General features: G+C 39.6%; 1 long non-coding RNA gene across 1 annotated transcript in view; it reads right to left on the reverse strand.

Annotated features, from left to right (window-relative positions):
* LOC142658169 (uncharacterized) overlaps positions 1-5,313 on the reverse strand; it is a 69,116-nt gene extending 63,803 nt beyond the window's left edge. Inside the window, exon 1 of the long non-coding RNA XR_012850049.1 lies at positions 5,255-5,313. This is a non-coding gene — a long non-coding RNA (uncharacterized LOC142658169). The remainder of the gene's footprint in view (positions 1-5,254) is intronic.
* Between the last annotated feature and the right edge of the window lie 4,843 nt (positions 5,314-10,156).

Below are 10,156 nucleotides of genomic sequence, written 5' to 3' on the forward strand. Positions count from 1 at the left end.
AACAAACAGAAACCATAGGCTTCCATTTGCATCCTCATTGATTTCAATGGTGACAGATCCGATGTTTCCCTTTGTCACCGTTGTGCAAGGGTTCCGTCATTTTAACGGAATCAACACCGTAGTTGACTGCGCTATTTATTTAGTCAAAACGACGGAACCCTTACACAACGGTGACAAACGGTAACCATTTGCACTGGATCTGTCACCATTGAAATCAATGGTGATGCAATCCGAAACCTATGGTTTCCGTTTGTTTCATTTTGGACTCCGTTCATGGGTTCCCCCTGACGGAGAGCTCCAATGTAACCATGAACAGAGTCCAGACGCAGATGTCAACGAAGCCTTAAATATACTGATGGTTTGTATAATGTTGAGGCAGCACTGCTATATCAACCATGAGAATTTAACTTTTTAGTTACCTAGATACAATTCAATAGACCAAGGTTTAGACTGGCACCCCCATAGTACCAGAGAATCCTCCGGTGGCTCCAGGCTCCGTAACAATAATGGACCCCAAAGGTCCAGCAGAACACAACCCCATTTGGTCGTGACTTTGGAGCAATCACTTGCCACTAGGGTCTATTTCTTATGGGATGATTCACAAATAACCTATTAGATCTTATTGATGACATGTCATGTGTGTACAATGATGAAAACAAAGAATACGATGCAAATAAAAGCGGATCAGATGGAGATTGGGCCCTTGGTACCCTTCTCTGACACTGAATAAATCTGTTTTTGTGATCCTTGGTCCAACTTTGATGATGATGGTTTCAAACAAACTTCTATCGAAAATAAAGTCAGTCGATAAAATAGCTGCCTGTGCTGCAAGTAGTGGAGGTTTCCAACTTGTCATCCAAGTAAAAAAAAGTCTATGGTCAAAAAAAATCCTAATCCTTGCTATGGGTTATTGTACTACAGAGCATTTTAACACTTATCAATTGTCCAACCATCACTGATCGTCTCCAGCACTAACCGATCATCTGGCTCCTCAAACCAGGAAACGAGTAAGATAGTCAATATCTTTTTTAAAAAAATGAAGGGAATTTTGAGAATGTTTATCTTTTTCTAAAGGCGTCGTCTCCTGGGTTTTTGTGACTGCCTGAAGACATTAGTAGAGTAGATAGGCTGCCCTTAGTTCAAGAACAGTCAGCTCCCTAAAATGTTTAATATACTATCTCAGAAGCAGATGGAAAACAGATGGGAGTAATATGAATATAATATCCCGAAACCAAAAAAGATTTTTGAGTAAAACTAGATTTGATATATGACATTTTACAATTGCATTATAAAAGAAGAACACTCCTATTCCATATAGTTGTGGCAGGTGACTGGTGATGGTGATAGTGTCATGCTCTGCCCCATTTTACAGACACAAGAAGAGTGAGAGCAGGGACTATGCATTTCTAGGAAGCCTGGGTGACTCTGTGACAAAATGTTAGCTTCTAAACTATTAATGCCTACTGGGTCAGGAGTATAAGTGGCTGACATAGGAAGAAAAGACTGCACACAGCTATAGAAGAAGACGTCTAACACAGCAACATTTTTGAGATTTGAGAACAGATGTGCTTTATATACAATAACTCGGCACATCTTTGATAATTAATGCAACGCATAAGAACCAGGCCATAAATCTGGTACAAATTGACAAGTATGGGTGCTTTTAAATTATTCATTTGTCTTTCAATTTCTCAAGGTCAATCTGTGCTGATATGAAGATGCGGATTAGTGTGAAGAGAGGAAGAAGCCGGTGACAGTCACATTAAATATTTATGCTGCTTTATGTTGCCAAATTAAACGGTTAAGCAACACTCGATATTTGTATTTTTGGTCTAGTTAGTTTATATGTAAATCGTGATTTTTTGCATATTAAAGTAAAGTAAAATGTAATAAAAAATAACATGAACATATATGGGGAACGGCTTACTGAAGAGCTGGAGGGTACAACACATTAACGGCCATCCAGTCCAACACACTGAGCAGTCTAAGCCCGCAGCTTCCCAAGAGGTTGGTGTCATCTATTAATGAAATTTACACATGGTGAAGTGCATATTTGATGTGAAAAACACATGCCATTGAGTGTAGAATTTCTAAAGAAGCTGCAAGGCTGGTTTCTTAACCCATTCCCATCTAAAACACTCTTGGACATTATACGGCTCATGTATCAATCTTGTGACAGAAAAATGAGGTGAAACAAACAACAGAAAAACAAAAAAAGACCAATTTTAAACAAAAACAATCACAACTAAAGGCCCTTTTACACCGGCCAATTATTGGGCAAACGAGCGTTCACAGAATGCTCATTCCCGATCATGTCCCTGTGTAAACAGGGCAACAATCAGCCAATGAACGAGCAAATGCTCATTCATTGGCTGATTGTATAGTTTAGGCTGCCTAAAATATTATCGTTGTCGGCAGCACACCTTGGTGTGTAAAAATGGAGACGCGCTGCCAACACGATAGAAATGTATGGGAACGAGTGATCGTAGTAACGAGCGCTCGTCCCCATACTAGGTCCTTGTGATAGGAGCAAACGAGCGCCGATCAACGAGCTGTCTTGTTGATCGGCGCTCGTTTACACGGCCCACGTCAGGGTGTGTAAGAGGACCCTTTGGCCCCATGCACACGACCGTAAAAAAAAACTCCGCAATACCGTCTGCAATTACGGACCCACCTGGTTCTATTGGCTGCAGACACCTTTCCGTACTGCTACGAATAGGTTTCCGTGCCATGGAACCGTGCCGGGAATTATGCAGCATGTCCTTCTTTTTGATTTTTACAGGCCGTGCTCCCAAACTTTGTACGGGAGCACAGCCCGAAAATATGGCCCGCGGCCTTCGGCGGCCGGCTGTGCTCGTATGCACGACCGTGTGCATGAAGCCTTAGGCTCTGTTCAGATCTTGTTTTTTCTCCACAAAATGCTCCTGATGTATACACAAGACGTATCTGTAAAAATACAGGTCTTAATAGATCCTGCAAAAACAGAAGCCATGATGCCAGTGTGAACTGAGCCCTGTATGTTGGTATTTGGACACTGTATAGCACTGTTATTTTCCCATTGACGCGATATATGTTTATATGAATTTTGCATTGAATTGAAAGGCGTAGTCTACTATGTATTTCAATAGTTCATAAAAGAGGTATCTCAACGAATATCTGGCAAAAGAACATTCTTTTGAGTCTATTATTTTCTATAGATACATTTAGTGTATACGGCGAGAGCGTGTGAACTTAGTTTTAGTAGTATTAGGTTTTGTGCATTATATTGAGTATATATTATCCCATTACGCGTCTTATGTAGAGCAAAAGAAGGTGATCATGTGTGACAGAGTAGACCTGTCATATAAGTTTCTCCTACTGGTCAAATTGTGACAAATTTATGAAATCACACAATTTTAATAATGTTTCACGGGTATCAGCTATCCGCCTGGATGCAAAAACATTTCAAAGAGATAACAGTAATCATACATGTTCCCTCTTTATATTATAATGTCTAAGTAAAAATACAAATACCAAGAAAAACACCCCAGGGTTAGGGCTTATTCCGTCACACGGCTACATGTATTTCTTTGGGGCTGTTCGCGTGTGGAGTCCCGTGAAAAAAAAGGACATGTCCTATTTTTGTCTGTTTTCACGGATCCCTCAATAAACTCAAGTCTATGAGGGATCCATGAAAACGGGTCTCGCACGGGTGCGAATCGGACATGAAATATAGCAGTCTGAATAGCCATTCGTCTGAATATAGCCTTACTCTCAGTTCCCAAGTTGACTCCCTATAAATGATTTTTATTATTATTATTTTTCTTTTTTTTAAATTAGGGTATTTATTTATTGATATCTGTCGTTTCAAAACCTAAAAGTCAGAATGGGAGTCACAGTCAATCCTATGGTTTTAGAACAAACTTTTAGCATTGGCATGGCCATGTAGTGGGATTCTGACTTCACATGACTATACGGAAACCCATAATGAGGAATTATGAGAAACTCTTCACCCTCCATGGGTCTCATAGCAGCCACAGGGGTTTTCCCCGTGTTTCTCATTACTTTGCTTTAGCTTTACTTTAGCAGCATAAAAAAATATATTTAAATAAAGAATCAATCTTTTATTTTTTACAATCATTTGTCCATTGGGTGGCAGTATTTCACAGTATATCAATAGCTGCTAGAGCTCACAGTTACATTTCTGTGTCTAACATGGCTTTTTCCTATAAACCTCTATAGAAAAACAAACTGTAGATAGTGCATTTTTCTTTTGATAAAGTGGCACACATCATTAGTTTGTGCCTTTTATATATTTCAATTGGCCAGGTATATTCTAGTGCCAGGAAATCTGCTTCAGAATACTTAACACAGAGCTTTTATTTATTATTGTTGGAAACGACGCCGCTTGTAACACATTTCATTGGACAGAGGAGGGGAAGTGTGCCCAAATTTTCACATACATCATTAAGTCGAGAATACTGCCGTTGCTTCAGTATTTCACTCCATTTAAGAAGAGATCCTAACAAATATTTGCTAAAACCACAACATATATTTTCCAAATGTCATTAGCAGGCATTACAAACTGAAGGAAAAATAAATCGCAGGACAGCTTGTTTAAACAATCCGTCGGATAGTAAATATTAAATGATCACTAACATTGTAATTACTTGTGGCAAATCCCACCAGGAGGCAAGAGCTGAGCTGTAGGATTCCTTTTGTTTCATCCTTTTAGCACATTGTTATGTTATTACCATCATTTCCTAATCTGTCTTTAAATGAAATAGCTATTAAAGTGTTTATTTTTTGGGTCCACGTACAATTTCCTACATTCCAGCACTCCAATAGCTGTTCATCCTGAGCTTCCTAGTTCATGAATAGAATCCCAGGTCTACATTAATGCCAGAACTACTATGACACATTGATATAGATGTTAGGCCTCATGCACGCGACCGTAGCTGTGTCCACGGTCTGTGATTACGGCACAGATGGCTCATGGAGTGTCATCCACGGCCGATCGCAATTATGGACCGTGCACACACAAGAGTGCATTGAGTTTAATGAGCCCGGACTGTGAATGCGGCCCCTATTCTTTTTGCGGTCCGGCTACGGGCAATGCACGGACCATGGAAACCATGGTTGTGTGCATTGGCCCATAGGATATAATGTAGCCTATACTATCAATTGCGGATAGTATGCAGACGCAAATGCACGGTTGGGTGCACGGGGCCTTAGGGAAATGGGGAAGAATGCAATGCGGTGTAGATTTATTTACCAGTCAAGGTCTGTGGATGTTTGGTTGACAACCCCCAGGTCCAGATCAAGGGCCCTGGACAAAAATTTCAGAAGGAAAGATAGGAAGAAAAAACAGGCTACTGGTGAAACATGAAAATGAAAATGTATTTAGCTACAATATTATAAAATATTATAAACAATAGCACAATTTCAGAAAAAAATAACAGTACCGTACATTGTCCAAGTGCACATAGGGTATGCAAAAAATACACCACTCCAATGCCAAGATTTCACACTGGCATCATGGCTTCCATTTTTACAGGATTCATGATGGATACGTCAGATACATTATTGATCCGTGATGATCCTATGATCCGTTTGATAGATCCATCATGATCCACTATGATCTTTTAGGATTTGTGGTTTTTTTTTTTTACCCCACTCTTGGACGTATGAGAGGTCTGTCAGGTATTATATGTTATAGAATACGTCAATTTGTGGTCGGAAAACTATGGGACCTGATCCAAAGCCAAAAATATATATGCCACATGCATCCGGTAGTTTAATATTATTTGGACCCTGCTATAACATAGACATTGTTTTATGGGTGCTCCATTAATTTAAATTAATTAAAGTAAGTGGTGGAGAAACTGTAATGGAACTAACAAGCAGGTCTGGCACACGAGCTCACAAGCTCAAATTTGTATATGTGCCCTAGCCAAAAATAGTTTTCTCAAAGTAGTGATGTCATCGATGTTCCATCATTCTCTAGGTAATCCACGAATATGTTTATCTGCTGGCACCAATGCCCATCCATTACAGAGATGGTGGCAAAGTGCAACACATGTAGTGCCTGACACACAAGAGCTGCCAGGATGTCGCCTTCCATAATTCTGCATATAGAATGTATTCTTTTAAACTGAGCCTATGACAGTGATGCTTACAATGGTGGAGAACCTTGACCCTCTAATAGATTGAGACTATATCAATAATTGGAGAAATAGTAATACATGAATTCATGGCCAGCAACATCCTAATATAATGTTATTAATGGACGTTGCTCTTTTTGGGAGAGATCCAAAAATATAGTGGGACTATAAAAATTTTCTACACAATCATTAGCAGACTATTGGCTGTTTTATGACAGTCTGTGTCTCATAGGCAGGATACAGAGTTCCATAAATGTAGCTTGTTGGTAGGAACTCAAGGTAACTGCAAAGGGGTTGCAGTTCCTCAACCAGACCTGCTATATTTTTTGGCTTCCCCCGCTGCTAACAGGAGTAATTACTTTAGGGGAATGTCAGTTTTGGGTCTGGAAAATAATGTGTGACTACCCACGGGTGATGATTATCTGCTTCAAACTTTGTTCGCCGTTGCCTGTGTTTTTTTTTGTTTTTTAGCTCTGCCCCATTAGAACTCATCTATGACCAGGGACTTCCGCTTCCCTGCAGTGTTTGTTAGAAGCCTGAGGTAGTCTTAAGTCCACCCCTTCTCTCATCAGAGGTAGAGGCTGGTGTTCTGTTCTTCCCCCATGCTTTACACTGCAGCAGCAGCTCCCTAGATGGCTTGCTTTGTTGAAGTACACGCTCATCAGTAGTCTCTACTAAACTGCCTCTCGGTTTCTACACCACTGCTTATCCACATAGAATGCTGCTGGCATTGTGTTCAAATTTTCCAAAATTCATTGTAAATAATAAATATTTTCTGAAATTGTAAACTGTAAATGGAAAAAAATAAACTTTCTTTATGCAACGTATAAGACAGTGGCGCTTTAAATAAGGTCATCTTTAAGATACCTGGAAAAGTTGAAATTAGCAAGTGTTATAGCGCCTCGGTCCCCCCTCCCTCATCCCCCATTATGGGGTTTGTCCCATTCTTTTAACCCTTTATGGGCATCTTACAGCTGCCCTTCTTTAAAGTCCCACTGTAAGTAAGTTTATTCTGCGCATAATTTTTGCCAAAAGTAAAGTCAATTAGGTTGTTATGAAACATTTCCTGTGTGAAGTTTTCCCTAAAAGCCATTTTATTATATTTTAGCAAAAATACAAAAGAAAAAAAATATTACAGTAAATCATGAGCAGTCAGCATAAAATATTTTCATGCATACAGGAACAGGCCAGGTTGCCATGGAAAGATCTAAAGTAACAGCCAATATATTGTCCAAAAGGACAACTGTGGCCCATATTAAATACACATTAAATAAAGGCTATGTGTGAAAAATGTAAAAGTGGTACAAAAAGTACATTACTATTCACATGTGAGTTTCAGCTTTTGCTGTATGTCTCTCCCGACATGTTAGGGTGTGTCTACTCATGTTTTTATAAGTCAAAATGACCCAGAATAATAGTTCTTGTTGTTTAGGAAACTCTTGAAAAATGCCTGAAAACCGTCCTCATCTTTGGGCAATCCCTACTTGTTAGAAGGATCCATTGACAATAAGCTAAACACAAAGTGTCTTCCTACTCGGACCCCCAGCGATCAGTTTTGATCTGTGGGGAAACCTGGCTGCTAGTGTTCAATTTCCCTGCAGTGCCACCACAGGGGAAATTAAGCATTAATCAATGCGTTGTCTGTGTAAGTCCTCCAGAGCGAGAGACTCTCTTTACTACTGCTCTCCACTATGGCCAAGTGATGAGGATCCTGAACAGAGGATCCTGTACAAAAAATCTCCCCAAGTTTTTGACACATTTTTATCAATGGGGTCATTTTTTTTAACTAAATTCCATTCGCACAAAGTGGTCAAAACTCATGCAGCTTTTTGGGCACGCTGCATTTTATTGAAACCACAATCTGCTCTATCTTTCATGGTTATGTCCCAGTTTTGCCTCGGTTTTTACCTTATGACTTTAATGATGAAAAGCTACAGCAGTGAAGCCCGCATGTAGAAAGTTTTTACATGCGGAACCATCATCATGGTTTTCCAAAGAAACAGTTCGTTGTCCGCAATGGTGGCCAAACCCAGATCAAAATAGACATGTGTGTATGTGTTATATTATGTGTTTTTGCCATGGTTCCTCCTGTGGGTTAGTGGTGAGACTTTCTGTCGCACCACTGCTGGCACAGAGACCCCCGGACAAAGCAGGTCGCGAAACACATGTTGGGGATCAGGGTCCCCCTCTTTTGGTCTGTATTCTGTCTTCTTTTTGTGCCTGTCTAGTCTAATTGTTTTCCCTAACTCAACCCTTCTCAATATAGGGCTGCTGCATTTATTGTTCAGGCACTTGCACTTTGCTGTATTTACCTCTGCATTTCTTTCTATAGGAGGTGTTTAGTATTTAAAGGGAATGTGTCGCTAGAAATTATTATTTTTTTAGTTTGCTTCTGAACATATGGACGGAAGCCGCGACCGGAAGTCGTCATCTTACTGTCTGGCCACGGTCTCCGGTCCACATGAAAATGGCGGCGGATGTCGCTCTGCCGAAGACCTTCCTTTTGGACTGTGTGGGAACGGCGTACACTATAGTGAATGGAAAGGCTCCCGTTCGCATTCTCTATGGGGATGTATGTGCCGTATTCTATCTCTGTATGTGTCGTTAATCGACACATACAGAGATGGAAAAAAAATGGCAGCCCACATAGTGAAGAAAAAGTACGAAAAAAGAAAAAAGTACAACACAAACACACAAATAAATAAAATTAATTTTAATGATGTAATAAAAGCAATAACATATAAAGAAAAAAAAAATTGTGACACCTTCCCTTTAAGTGCGGGGATCCTTGCATCATGGGTTTGTGGTTCCATTTTATATTCTATATTTTATATTGTATCTAATAAAGATGTTGTATTTTGCATTATACTGGTTATCCTGCCTGTACTTTGTGATAGGAGTTTGTGGGCACACTTGTCAACAGTTGCATGTACTGGACCACAAAAGGGTGTGTTTATGCAAATTTGAATTGAAATGGGCATTTCAGAAACTTCTAGTGTTTGGGATGTTCACAGTGTAACAGAGGAAGGCTTATGAGCGTGGGTACGCTAAAATCTATTGATAATCTAATCAACTCTCTGAAATGTCAGACTCTTATTATTATTAATACAATTATTATTATTGTTATGACTCTCCCTAACCTATTGCAAGTAATATTCTAAGTTAGATATAGACAGTCTGTATTATTCCCTTTATGTTCTGTAGTCTGTATTTGTATTTTTCCTTCTTGGTCTATACATAGGTGTATTGTTTAAGGTTGGAAATTGTCTGATTTGTGTAAGTCACAGCTCGGTTGTTTGGAATCTGTGACATATCATCGGTGATTGACTGCAATTCATTCCAGCCAGTCACCCGTCCTTTCAGCAACTGCTTGTTTTGTTCCGTGTTTTTTGTCCAACATTTTCTTTTGCGTCTTGCAAAACTTCTCTTTATTCAGCGAAGATTATACCTGTTGTCTGAGGGCTTACGTGAGGCCTCTGATGTGATCACTAAGCTTCTCTTTCCTGAACGCCTTTGAGCCATGACCATACACTGACTCAGAGGTATTTGTTATTTGGTTTTGAGGCTTTTCAGACTTCAGTGACTTGTCATTTCTGTGTCAGCTTAGGCCTGTATCCTGCACAACTCACGTGTCAGGATAATCTCATTTTAACATGTTATAAATTGGACAGGTAATCACATGATTACATTCAGGGTGCAATTCAGGATTCGTTTGTATTTTCGTAAAGTAGTCTTGGGTGGTATATTTGTATAGATAAATGTTTTGGGGGTTTTTGTAGCAGACATTTTGATAGAATTTGTTGATTTACTGTATCATTGCATTAAAGCAACTGTTATAGGAGGCCAGTAACTTTATGTACATAATAAAGGCATAACTAGTGTTGGACTTAACTACTGGAGGTAGCAGGTGTATGGGGCTCAATAGCTGAGAGGGCCAATCTTCATTCAGAGGTGAGGCGTACTTAGCGATCACTGTGGATGATGGAAGGAGAGAGTGTTTTGTGCTGTAGATA

The sequence above is a fragment of the Rhinoderma darwinii genome, chromosome 7, assembly GCF_050947455.1.
Source record: "Rhinoderma darwinii isolate aRhiDar2 chromosome 7, aRhiDar2.hap1, whole genome shotgun sequence".
NCBI classification, from domain to species: domain Eukaryota; kingdom Metazoa; phylum Chordata; class Amphibia; order Anura; family Rhinodermatidae; genus Rhinoderma; species Rhinoderma darwinii.